This window comes from Phaseolus vulgaris, chromosome 2, assembly GCF_051622355.1.
Source record: "Phaseolus vulgaris cultivar YP4 chromosome 2, ASM5162235v1, whole genome shotgun sequence".
Taxonomy (NCBI): Eukaryota; Viridiplantae; Streptophyta; class Magnoliopsida; order Fabales; family Fabaceae; genus Phaseolus; species Phaseolus vulgaris.
The window spans coordinates 17,497,855-17,510,141 of record NC_143499.1 but is presented as its reverse complement, the minus strand read 5'-3'; positions in this window follow the sequence as shown (position 1 = coordinate 17,510,141).

Genomic DNA, 12,287 nt, shown 5'->3' with positions numbered 1-12,287 from the left:
CTGGAAGTCGGAAGTGATGACGTGGCACCAAGCCACAGAGTAGGCGTGTGGATAAGGCGCCAGAGTGGCAGAAGGGAAGGAAGTCGGGTGGTTCCTGCAATCGCCAGTTATTAAGTTGGCGTGCTCCGATCTTCAGCATGCCAGGCGATCGCCCAGTTGAGGATGAAGTCGCTAGATGTGAACTCAGGCGACCAAGTGATTGGAGATCGCCAGAACAAGCACATCGCCGAAGATGAAGGCGGTGCAGATTATGAAGGCGGCCGGCGAGACCACAGGGAAGGTGTACGAGAGCACCCTAACTCGCCCGTTCCAGTAGAGATCGCACTCTTAAGTTAGCTATGCATTGGGCAGAACCATGCATAAGTAACTTAGCCAAAAGGAGAGTCAGAAGCAGCGCCCAAGTCAAGGAGGCTCCAGATGGTGGCACGTGTACGACCGGATGCGAGCCACGTGTCCAGGTCTGTAACTGCCAGGAGAGAGAAAGTGACCAGGTATATAAGAGTTCTCAACGAACTTTCTGAGGTACGCACGTTCAGAATATACTCTTTACGCTTGCGAGTTCTAGAGCTTACTGTGAGAGAGAACATTGCACGGTTCCTTGAGATTTCTTGAGTGTTCTTGCTCTTAGTATTTGGTGGTGCTGTCACTGACTTGGGCGTTGGAGTGCGATCGGTCGCAGCGGCGCCGCTCTGTTCTTTTGCAGGTTCTTGAGGTGGATCTCGAAGAAGAACGGAAGCTTGAAGCGGTGCACACGTCGATCCTTTGACGAGGCAGTTTCCAGCGTTCTGGTCAACAGGCAGGATCATCAGGCGCTCACCGTGGGGCCGTGTAAAACTTGCTCCCATCCACAGCGTGAGTTCTTGGAGGTTTTCGAAGTTTTCTGCGTGGTTGTGTGCTGGTGCACCCATCGTTCGCTGTTTGCTTGAGATTCGTTCGGTGGAGTGAGGTTTTTCTGCTGTTTACGCGTGATTTGTTCGGTGGAGTTGAGTTCTTGCGATCGTTTGGTTATCCGCGGGAAAAACGGTGGTTTCTGGTGGAGTTGCAAGTTTGTTTGAAGGTTTGTGGTGTTTTCGAGTTTTCTTGCGGAGTTTCGCACAGTTTTTTCCGGTTGATCGCTGAGTCGATCGTAGCTGAAGTAAGTGTCGTTCGCTGCATTCTGTGATTCGCTGAGTTTCATGAGAAAAATGAGAAGCAATCGTTCAAGTCCAGTTGCGCCCGTCGCTGCTGAAGGCGCCACAGCCATGACCATGGCATAGATGGCAGAGAGGATGCGTTCGTTGCAGGCAACTGTGGAAGCCTCACGCCTAGAACAGGCGAGAATGCATGAGGACCTGGTCGCCTCTCCCGCCAGGAATGAGGAGCTCAGCAAGGAGACTGAGGAGCTGCGTCAAGCTCTTCAGGAGCAGCAAGGGCGTTCTTCTGCTGAAGAGGTTGCGCCGTCGTCGCCACCTCGTGTTTTTCCTATGCCTTTTGTTCAGGCGATTACTGACACGCCTATTCCTGCAAGCGTGGTTCCGGTTAAGGCTGTTTTCACCGGCGTGGAGGATCCTGAAGCTCATCTCACCACGTTCCATACGCAGATGATGCTGTCAGGGGGATCAGACGCCGTGTATTGCAAGATGTTTGTGAGCACGCTCCAGGGAACGGCGCTGGAATGGTTTGTGAGCCTGCCCAACGGTCACATAACCAGTTTTCAACAGTTCTCGAAGATTTTAGTCGAGCAGTACATTGTGAATAAGGCACCGCCCAGGGTGTCTTATGATTTGTTCGATATAAGGCAATATCAGGGAGAGTCCCTCAGAGACTACCTGAATCGCTTTGGGGCGCAGATGGTCAGATCGCCGGCCAAAGATGAAGAAATGCTGGTCTATGCATTCAAGAAGGGCGTGTTGCCGAGACCATTCTGTGAGGCGTTGATCAGGGCACACCCCGCCACGTTTGCTGAGGTTAGGCGACTTGCGGTGGCCCACATCGCCGACGAAAGCGAAGTCGCCGAGAAGAGGGGAAGCGTGGCTCCCGCCAGGCCACGCGCCCAGACGAGGATCCAGCCGCAGAGGGTGCTGGAGACAGATGCGGCCAGGAGGGATCAGAGGACTCGCCATCCTTATGATCCAAGGAAGAACAAGGGTAGGGGCCAGGGACGCCAGCAACCAGCACGCCGGGAATACAATCGCCCGCCTAAGCACAAGTTTGTCATGGGATTGGCGGATCTGATCGCCATTCCCAATATATCTGCGAGGTTGAAAGCGCCAGAAAAGGTGGGCGACAAGGTGCTGGGACCAAAACCAGACGCCTGGTGTGAGTTTCACCAGGGCTTTGGCCATACAGTGGACTCGTGCTTAGCATTAGGATACCAGCTCGACGATCTGGTAAAGAGCGGGTTCCTAAATGATTAGTTGCTGGACAGAAGGACGGGGGGTGCGTCGAGCTCCCAGCCAGCAGGTGCTGAAGCTCAGCAGCACGAGATGCCTACGCACGGAGAAATCCATACGATTGCAGGGGGTTTCTCAGGAGGTGGATGCACCGCATCACAGAGGAAGAGGTATGCAAGGTCTGTGATGACGGTGGATATGTTTGAAGACCACTCGCCGGAAGTGGATATCACATTCACCAAGCAAGATCTCCGGGATGTTGTGCCTCATGACAACGATCCCATAGTAATTTCGCTGATAACAGCAGGAAGAAAGGTCCACAGGGTGCTGGTGGACCAAGGAAGCTCGACAGATGTGATGTTCTGACCGACTTTCACGCAGCTAGAACTGCCCCTTGACCAGCTGAGGCCCTATGGAGGGTGTTTGTATGGGTTCGCTGGTGACCAGGTGGAGGTCAGGGGGTACATAGAACTCAGGACAACGTTTACAGATGTGGCGGGTTCAAGAACGGAGAAAATCAAGTACCTCGTTGTAAACGCTCCTTCAGCATACAACATCCTGTTGGGAAGGCCCACGCTCAACAGGATAGGTGCCATACCATCGACCCGGCACATGAAGGTGAAGTTGCCATCCATGGAGGGGGTGGTTATCACCATCAAATCCGATCAGAAGGAAGCAAAGAAGTGCTATGAGAATAGCCTGAAAAACAAGAGATCGGTGAGTTACGTAATAACCACCCCGCCTCCTGGCGTGAAGCCCAGATCGACGGTAACAGAAGAGACCGCCAGAAGGGACGTGGAGATGGTGGATGCTGAGCCAGGGGATGGGAATGCCGTTCTGGAAGAGGAAGAGGCAAGGAATCGCCCTGAGGAAGCGAGAGAACTGGGAATCGCCAGGGCGGTGATCGCCAGAGAAACCAGACCGAAACCTGTCGAGCAGTGGCTCGAGAGAGAAATCGGGGGAAAGATCTTCAAGCTGGGAAGATCCCTGGAGGTTGAGCTCCAAGACCAGATCGCCAAGGTGATTGAGCGGCATCTGGACGCATTTGCATGGTCCGCTTTGGACATGCCCGGGATCGACCCCGACTTCTTGTGCCATCATCTGGCGATGGATAATTTGGTGAGACCAGTGCGACAAAGAAGAAGAAAGTTCAACGAGGAGAGGAGGCAGGCGATCAGGGACGAAACACAGAAACTCCTCACTGCGGGCCACATCAGGGAAGTCCAGTACCCTGAATGGTTGGCAAATGTCGTGCTGGTGAAGAAGAGCAACGGGAAATGGCGCATGTGCGTCGATTTCACCAACCTGAACAAAGCTTGCCCAAAGGATTCGTATCCTTTACCAAGCATAGACGCCCTGGTAGATAGTGCTGCAGGGTGTAAGTTGCTGAGCTTCCTGGATGCCTTCTCGGGGTATAATCAGATCAAGATGCATCCCATGGATGAAGAGAAGACAGCCTTCATGACGGAGAGATCATGCTATTGCTATAAGGTGATGCCGTTTGGGCTGAAGAACGCGGGGGCCACGTACCAGAGGCTGATGGATCGAGTACTTGCACCAATGTTGGAAGGAACGTGCAAGCGTACGTCGATGACATGGTCGTGACCTCGCCGGAAAAGTGCAAGCACGTTGCAGACTTGGAAGAATTGTTCACGACGATCGCCAAGTTCAGCTTAAAGCTCAATCCAGAGAAATGCATTTTCGGCGTGGAGGCTGGAAAGTTTTTGGGTTTCCTCCTGACTGAAAGAGGCATAGAGGCCAACCCTGATAAGTGTGCCGCCATCTTGGCGATGAGGAGCCCAGCTACGGTGAAAGAAGTCCAGCAGCTAATAGGTCGGATGGCAGCCCTGTCTCGCTTCGTGTCAGCTAGCGGAGAAAAGGGCCATCCCTATTTTCAGTGCCTGAGGCGCAATAATAAGTTTGTTTGGACGAAAGAGTGCGAGGAAGCTTTCGTCAAGCTGAAGGAGTATCTGGCGAGCCCGCCGGTTCTGTGCAAACCGCTGGTGGGAACCCCTCTCAGGTTGTATTTTGCTGTAACTGAGAGGGCGGTGAGTGCGGTGCTCGCCCAGGATCAAGATCAGGCTCAGAAGCCTATTTATTTTGTGAGTAAGGTGTTGCAGGGCCCCGAGACGAGATATCAGGCCCTGGAAAAGGCTGCGCTGGCGGTGGTATTTTCGGCGAGGAGGTTGCGCCACTACTTCCATAGCTTCACAATACTGGTGATGACTGACCTGCCAATCCAGAAGGTCTTGAAGAAGCCGGACGTTGCGGGAAGGATGGTGAAGTGGGCAGTAGAATTGTCAGAGTTTGATATTAAATATGAGCCCCGAGGCCCGATTAAGGGGCAAATCTTTGCAGATTTCGTGGTCGAGCTCTCATCTGAGGCAACGCGAGTTGAAGGGGACGATTTCCGTTGGGTACTCTCGGTGGATGGATCGTCCAACCAGCAGGGTAGCGGTGCTGGAGTTATTTTGGAAGGACCCAACGGTGTGCTGATCGAACAATCTCTGAGGTTTGCCTTCAAAGCCAGTAATAACCAAGCAGAGTATGAAGCGCTGATCGCCGGGATTTTGCTGGGTAAAGAGATGGGAGCCAGGGTGCTGATGGCTAAGAGTGACTCGCTGCTAGTCACGGGGCAAGTAACAGGCGAGTTCCAGGCTAAAGATCCACAAATGGCGGCTTACTTGGAGTATGTGCAGGAATTGAAGAGTTCCTTTGCCTCCTTTGAAGTAGTGCAGGTGCCCAGAGAGCAGAATGCCTGAGCTGACTTGCTAGCCAAGCTCGCCAGTTCAAGCAAGGGGGGTAGACAGAGGACGGTGATTCAAGAAACTCTGAAGACGCCAAGAGCATTTGTGGCAGATCACCTGGTTCTTCAGATAAGCAAGTCGACGGAGAAGGCAGCGAGAAGTCATAAGTCCCTGACGCAAGAAACGTTGAGATCGCCGAGAGTTAGAGCATGTCGAGGTGAGAAGGTGAACATGACGCAGGTATGTGCCATCCATGAGCCAGACACCTGGATAACGCAGTACAAGCGATGCCTGGGAGATGGCCTTCTCCCACTGGATCCGACAGAGGCTAGGAAGGTAAAGAAAAATTCTAGCAAGTACACGTTGATTGATGGTGATCTGTACAGGTTTGGGTTCACTCACCCACTCCTGGAATGTGTACATGGCGAGAAGTGCACGAGAATCATGGCAGAGCTCCACGAAGGTATATGCGGAAGCCACGTCGGGGGTCGAGCTCTGGCCGCGAGGACTCTCCGTGCAGGTTACTACTGGCCATCGATGAGAGAAGATTGCAAGAAGTATGCCCAATGTTGCAAACAATGCCAACAGCACGCCGATTGGCATAAGGCGCCTCCCGAGGAGTTGAAGTCGATCTATAGCCCTTGGCCGTTTCATACCTGGGGAATCGACATCCTGGGGCCTTTCCCGCTGGCGATCAGGCAGATGAAGTACTTGGTGGTGGCGATTGAATATTTCACCAAGTGGATCGAAGCAGAACCAGTGGCCCAGATCACCGCACACAAGATCGAAGGTTTCGTGTGGAAAAACATTGTGTGCCGGTTTGGAGTGCCTAAGCGCCTGGTGTCGGACAATGGGACTCAGTTTGCAAGCCATTTGTTGAAGAAGCTTTACGAGGGGGTGGGAATTCAACAAGTGTTTGCATCCGTCGAGCACCCTCAGACAAATGGCCAGGTGGAGTCAGCTAATCGGGTGTTGCTGAGAGGATTGAAGAGAAGGCTAGAGAAAGCCAAGGGAAGCTGGGCTGAGGAAGTGCCCCGTATAGTCTGGGCATACCACACCACCGAGCAGTCAGGAACCCACGAGACCCCGTTCAGCTTGGTATGGGTGTGATGCGATGATTCCAGTAGAGATTCAGGAGAGCTCGCCGAGATTCCAGAACTTCGTAGAGGAAGACTCGAATGAAGAGAGAAGGCTGAACCTGGATCTACTGGATGAGGTCAGGGAAGAGGCGAGATTGAAGGCTGAAGCGGTGAAGAGAAGGGTTGAACGAAGGTACAACTCGAGGGTGATGCCAAGGCAGTTTAGAGAAGGCGACCTGGTGATGAGGAAGGCCCACCAGTACGAGATGGAGAATAAACTGTCGCCCAAGTGGACTGGACCGTTCAGAATAATCGAGGCGCTCGGGAATGGCGCCTACCGCTTAGAGACATTGGAAGGAGGGGCGATTCCTCGCACTTGGAACGCCACGCACTTGAAGTTGTATTACAGTTGAGAACTTTGTAAGTAAAGATAAACACGAGTTACATTACAATGTCTCTGTTAAAACAGTTTGAAGGGGGCACTCTTTTTTCCCTAAGGAGGGTTTTTAACGAGGCCACCCAATAAAAGAAGAGTTTTCAAAGTACAAGTTGTTTTAGATTGCGTGCCTGTTCTTTTTAGAAAGTTTTGAAGAAAGACCTTGTCACTTATATGCGACTCAAGGCGAGTTAAAGATATATTGCATGCTTTCTAAAAAGTTTTAAGCCCGCATTGTTTTTCGGCGATCGGAGGCACCAGTTAAAAGACCTCAACGCCCTCGCGCGTCCTGAGGCAAGTTAAAGACCTCCTCGTCGTCGAGCGAGTGCGGGCAAGGAAGAGTGAAAAGTCCTCAGTGCTTCTGGGGGCGAGAAGATGTAACCCCTGGAGCAATGTAGAGGCACCAGTGAAAAGTCCTCAGTGCTTCTGGGGGCGAGAAGATGTAACCCCTGGAGCAATGTAGAGGCACCAGTGAAAAGTCCTCAGTGTTTCTGGGGGCGAGAAGATGTAACCCCTGGAGCAATGTAGAGGCACCAGTGAAAAGTCCTCAGTGTTTCTGGGGGCGAGAAGATGTAACCCCTGGGGCAATGTAGAGGCAAGTAAAAGACCTTCTCGCCTATGAGCGAGTTCAGGCGAGTAAAAACCTTCTCGCCTATGAGCGAGTTCAGGCGAGTTAAAGACCTTCTCGCCTATGCGCGAGTTCAAGCAAGATAAAATCCTTCTCGTCTCGAACGAGTTCAGGTATGGTGTTAAGGGTGGACGAAGTTTGGAAGGTGGCTAAGGCAGGTTCGAAGAGAGCGCCTAGCCACCCGGCCTGTGGTCCTGAAGTTCGGGAAGGTAGAGGAGGATCCGAAAGGCGCCTCTACCCCCAAATCAAAGAACAATGGCCAAGGCGTGAAGCCAGAAAGAACCTGATCGCCAAGAGTCTCTGGCGACCAGGAAAAGTTCAAACAGTGGCGAGAAAGTTAAAAGACCCGTTTTGATGGAGCAGATCGGGTGAAGCAGTGTTTAAGCCAGTAGCTGAGTCAAAGTTTGTTGCTTGAGGAATATTTTTACGATAAGGTTAATTGCCTTAAGTTTACGAATTGTTAAAGTGATTGTTGCTTAAGGCTGAAGTGGTTCAAAGCAGTTAAGTCAAAGGTCGTGCCTACAGTTTTGCTAAGTCATTTCTTTGGAATTAAACACGCAAGGAAAGTTGAAGCAATTGAAGAAGTTATAAGAGGAAAAGCGTAGACCTTTCTCATTAACAGTGAATATCAGTTCAAAACATATATACGAAAAGGCATAAAGTCTGTTACAAGTTATATACAAGGGAAAGTATAAAAGCAATGGATGGATTAAATTGATCAGTCTTCGGCGGGCACCACTTTTCCATCCACCACTTCATTATTCAGAGACACCATGCTGAGATCCAGATCAGGGAACAAGCAGGTGAATTGTTCCCGTGCAGCCTCGAATCCGACAGCCAGAATTTGGGCGGAACTCAGATTGAGATCTTCAATTTGCTTCTTAAGCTCTTCAATCTGTTTCTCGAGTTCTTCAGCTTGTTCTTTCAGCCCCTTATTCTGTTGCTCCAGCTCTTCAACTTGCTTTTTGAGTTGTTCGTTGGTTTCTTGAGCTTGGAGAAGGTCTTCAGCAACCTTCTTGGATTCCGCTTGCACTTGGCCCAATTCAGCAGCTATCTTTCCCTTCTCTTTGTTGGCCTCGGCGAGATCAGCTATGGCGTCGTCCCTTGCCTTTTCCACCTGCCCAAGGAGGGTCTCTCGGTCGGCTGACCTTTGCTCTAGCTTCTTCACCTTGACGGCGTCGGCCTTTATGAGAGCCTCCAGGTCAGCCACCCTGACGCGGTAAGGCACAATTTTGCTCTCCAGTTCAATTTTTTCTTGAGCCAGTTGCTGCACCTTATGACGAAGATTAGTGGCCTCCTTGCGCGCCAACCTGAGCTCAGTGCTCATCGCGTCTTCTACTCGGGAGTGCTCAATCTCCGCGAGTGTCAGATTGGCAGACAACTTCTCCACCTCGACCCTGATGGTGCTATTATCGGTTTTGAGGGAGAAGAGGTCGTCTTGGAGCCTCCTGGTGGAGCTCTCCACCGCTCTGGTTATGATGGCAGGGATGTCTTCTGCTATCGTCTTCAGCTTAGCAGATAGAGGCTCCCACATCCTCGTAACCTCAAGAGGGAGGTTTGCTGCTTGTAGAGGCGCTGTGGGAGCCTGTTGTTGGTTCTCGTCGCCACCTTCCTTAGCAGGTTCTTCAGTAGGCGCTTCTTAGCGTGGCGACGGAATCGGGGATTCAGTGATCAGAATCGGCGAGGTATGAGCAACCTCATCCCCGATTGGAGCAACCTCTGCGGCTGAGGCATTTGAAGGGGGACCCCCTCCAGCTGATACATATGGTATGGAGGCACTCGGGGGGTCCTCCATGAAATTTGGTTCTTGGGCCTCAACCGCAGGTGGCGCAGTGGCCAGCGGGATCGCTTGGACTGGTGAAACAGGAGCTTGTGGGGGTGGTGATGATGGAGGTGGAGCAGGCGTGGATGGTGGCGTTGACGTGGGAAGAGGGGGTGGTGCAGGTGGTGAAGAAGGTGCCACCCTCTTCCTCTTCGTCACAGGGCCATCTTCAGTGGCCTCGTCGTCCTCCTCTTCCTCTTCGTGGATCACTTGAGGAGCTTTCCTCTTAGGCCTTTTGAGGACGAGTTTTTTACGTTGGGCGGCGGGTTGGACATCAGAGGGAGTCGGGCCCTTAGGTGGCGATCGTCCGTGGGCGATGGCTTTCTCCACCACCGAGTTGGGCACTGTTTGAGAGCCCGTCGCCAACCCGTGGGTTCGGGCGAGCGCCCTTAATTCCGCGAGCTTGCCTTAGCCCAACATGTTATCTGCATAAAGCGAAAATACAGGAGTTAGTTCAAAGAAAAAAGTCAATGCACAAGGCAGTATGAAACAGCAAAGCGGATAAAGAGTGCAGAAAAATAAAACCAAAGTCTTGCGCGCAACGCACAAGACGCCCAGAAACAGTTGACAAAAGCAGTATTGAAACAACAGTTTAAATGTTCTAACCTATTCGAATTTCGAGTTGGTCCTCGTAGAATTCGAAGCAGATCAGGGTGGTGGTGAGGAAGGTGATGTTGGCCTCCGCCACACTTTTCCAAAAGAGACAGAGGTCCCTGTCCAATGCACCCATGCTGTCAGGACTTCTGGGCCTCCTGAAGCAGCTCTTAGACTCTTTCTTCCCTTTGTCCACCCAGTACAAGGGGAAGCCGTCGAGTAGGGAGGCGTCCTTGTCGTTAGGGCGCACTTGGACGAACTTCCCTTTCCAATCTTTATAGGACTGCTGGAAGATGGAGAAGATCGACCTCCCAGCGATCCCATTTAAGCTAACCCATAGGCGGTCTCCCGGGTGCTTGGCTTCGAAGAGAAACAAAAACACGTCTACAGATGCGGGCAACCCCAGGTGGTCGCACATCACTTGGAATGCTCGCACAAACGCCCAGCTATTGGGGTGAAGCTGGGCGGCGGCAATGTTGAGCTCGGTGAGGAGTTCCCTCTCAAATCGGGTAAAGGGAAACTTCAGTTTCACCTTCTTGAATAGTGTTGTGTAGACGAAGCAGAAGGGCCCGTCAGCACTCGCCTTATCATCAGCACAAACGGGCAGATCGGGGGGGCAAGGTAGCACTATCATCTTCTCATCGTGCTCCTTATGAAACGTTTGGTTAGGTTCATCCCCCTTAGTCAGTCGCAAAACTGCTCCAGCAGTGTTCACGGAAGACGTTTCCCTCAACAGGGTCGAGTTGGCCCAGGGGTAGAGTTTTTTGAAGTCTGGTGGGGGAACGGGGGCTCCTCCGGTGGTAGGTGGAGTCGCCTGGGCCAGGTTCGGGCGGGAGGGTGCAGGCCTCTCAGCCTGGGAAGATGAAGCACCGCGCGCTCGCGGCTGCGGGTTGAGTGCTTGAGAAGAAGGGTTTCGCGATGAAGGAGGAGGATTCGGGGTGATCTTTGAGCGAGTCATTCTCGAAGCTGCAAAGGAAGAAGAAAAGGAGAAACGATCAGGGTTCGCAAAGGCTGACTCGATCATGGGAGGAGGGTGAAAAACGAACGAACGAAGGTTCGTTGTAACGATAGACGAAGCCCTAAGTAACGAGAAAGGAGAAATGGAAAAACAACCCACAACGTATGCACCAGACAGTTACAGGATGATGCGAATCGGTTAAAATGCAAGAAAAACCAGCAGAAGAAGGAAAGTAGGTACCTTTTGACGATCAGGAAGACGATGAAGGATGATGATGGTTCAGAATGTTGAAGAGCGCTGAGAGAGTTTTTTTCGCAGGAGAAGGTGAGAGCGTTTGGGAATACGAAGAAAAGTGATGGAACAGTAGAGTGAAAATGGGTTTAAGAGTTTTTTCGAAATGGGTTTGGGAAGCGCAAACGGTAACTGAAGGTAACCGTTGATGAAGCCACGTGTCGAGTGATGAGCGAGGGGTTTGGTGGAGCGTCAGAGAAACAGAAGGTACAACCGCTTGGAATTCTGCGTCAGTGCCACGTAGACCGGTGTTGACGTGACTCTTTCAGTCTTTTCGCTGGACAAGTCTTCGCTTAAGACTGGGGGGCTTGTGTACCGCCCTGGAAGTCGGAAGTGATGACGTGGCACCAAGCCACAGAGTAGGCGTGTGGATAAGGCGCCAGAGTGGCAGAAGGGAAGGAAGTCGGGTGGTTCCTGCAATCGCCAGTTATTAAGTTGGCGTGCTCCGATCTTCAGCATGCCAGGCGATCGCCCAGTTGAGGATGAAGTCGCTAGATGTGAACTCAGGCGACCAAGTGATTGGAGATCGCCAGAACAAGCACATCGACGAAGATGAAGGCGGTGCAGATTATGAAGGCGGCCGGCGAGACCACAGGGAAGGTGTACGAGAGCACCCTAACTCGCCCGTTCCAGTAGAGATCGCACTCTTAAGTTAGCTATGCATTGGGCAGAACCATGCATAAGTAACTTAGCCAAAAGGAGAGTCAGAAGCAGCGCCCAAGTCAAGGAGGCTCCAGATGGTGGCACGTGTACGACCGGATGCGAGCCACGTGTCCAGGTCTGTAACTGCCAGGAGAGAGAAAGTGACCAGGTATATAAGAGTTCTCAACGAACTTTCTGAGGTACGCACGTTCAGAATATACTCTTTACGCTTGCGAGTTCTAGAGCTTACTGTGAGAGAGAACATTGCACGGTTCCTTGAGATTTCTTGAGTGTTCTTGCTCTTAGTATTTGGTGGTGCTGTCACTGACTTGGGCATTGGAGTGCGATCGGCCGCAGCGGCGCCGCTCTGTTCTTTTGCAGGTTCTTGAGGTGGATCTCGAAGAAGAACGGAAGCTTGAAGCGGTGCACACGTCGATCCTTTGATGAGGCAGTTTCCAGCGTTCTGGTCAACAGGCAGGATCAGTGTGCTTGCTTTGACATCTTTCATTTGAGGATTCCAAGGCCTCAAGATCAGATTGGTGCAAGGACATTATTTCTTTGAGAGTGACCTCTTTTTCTACCTCATTTCACTTCGGCATTCTTGTTGGCCACACTCACTGTTTTTGCTAATTTTGTTGCTTAACTTGTTTGCTGTTTTTGTGTGTTTGCTGTTTTTTATTTCCAAAATGGCTGGATTTTCAAGTGATGCATCATACAA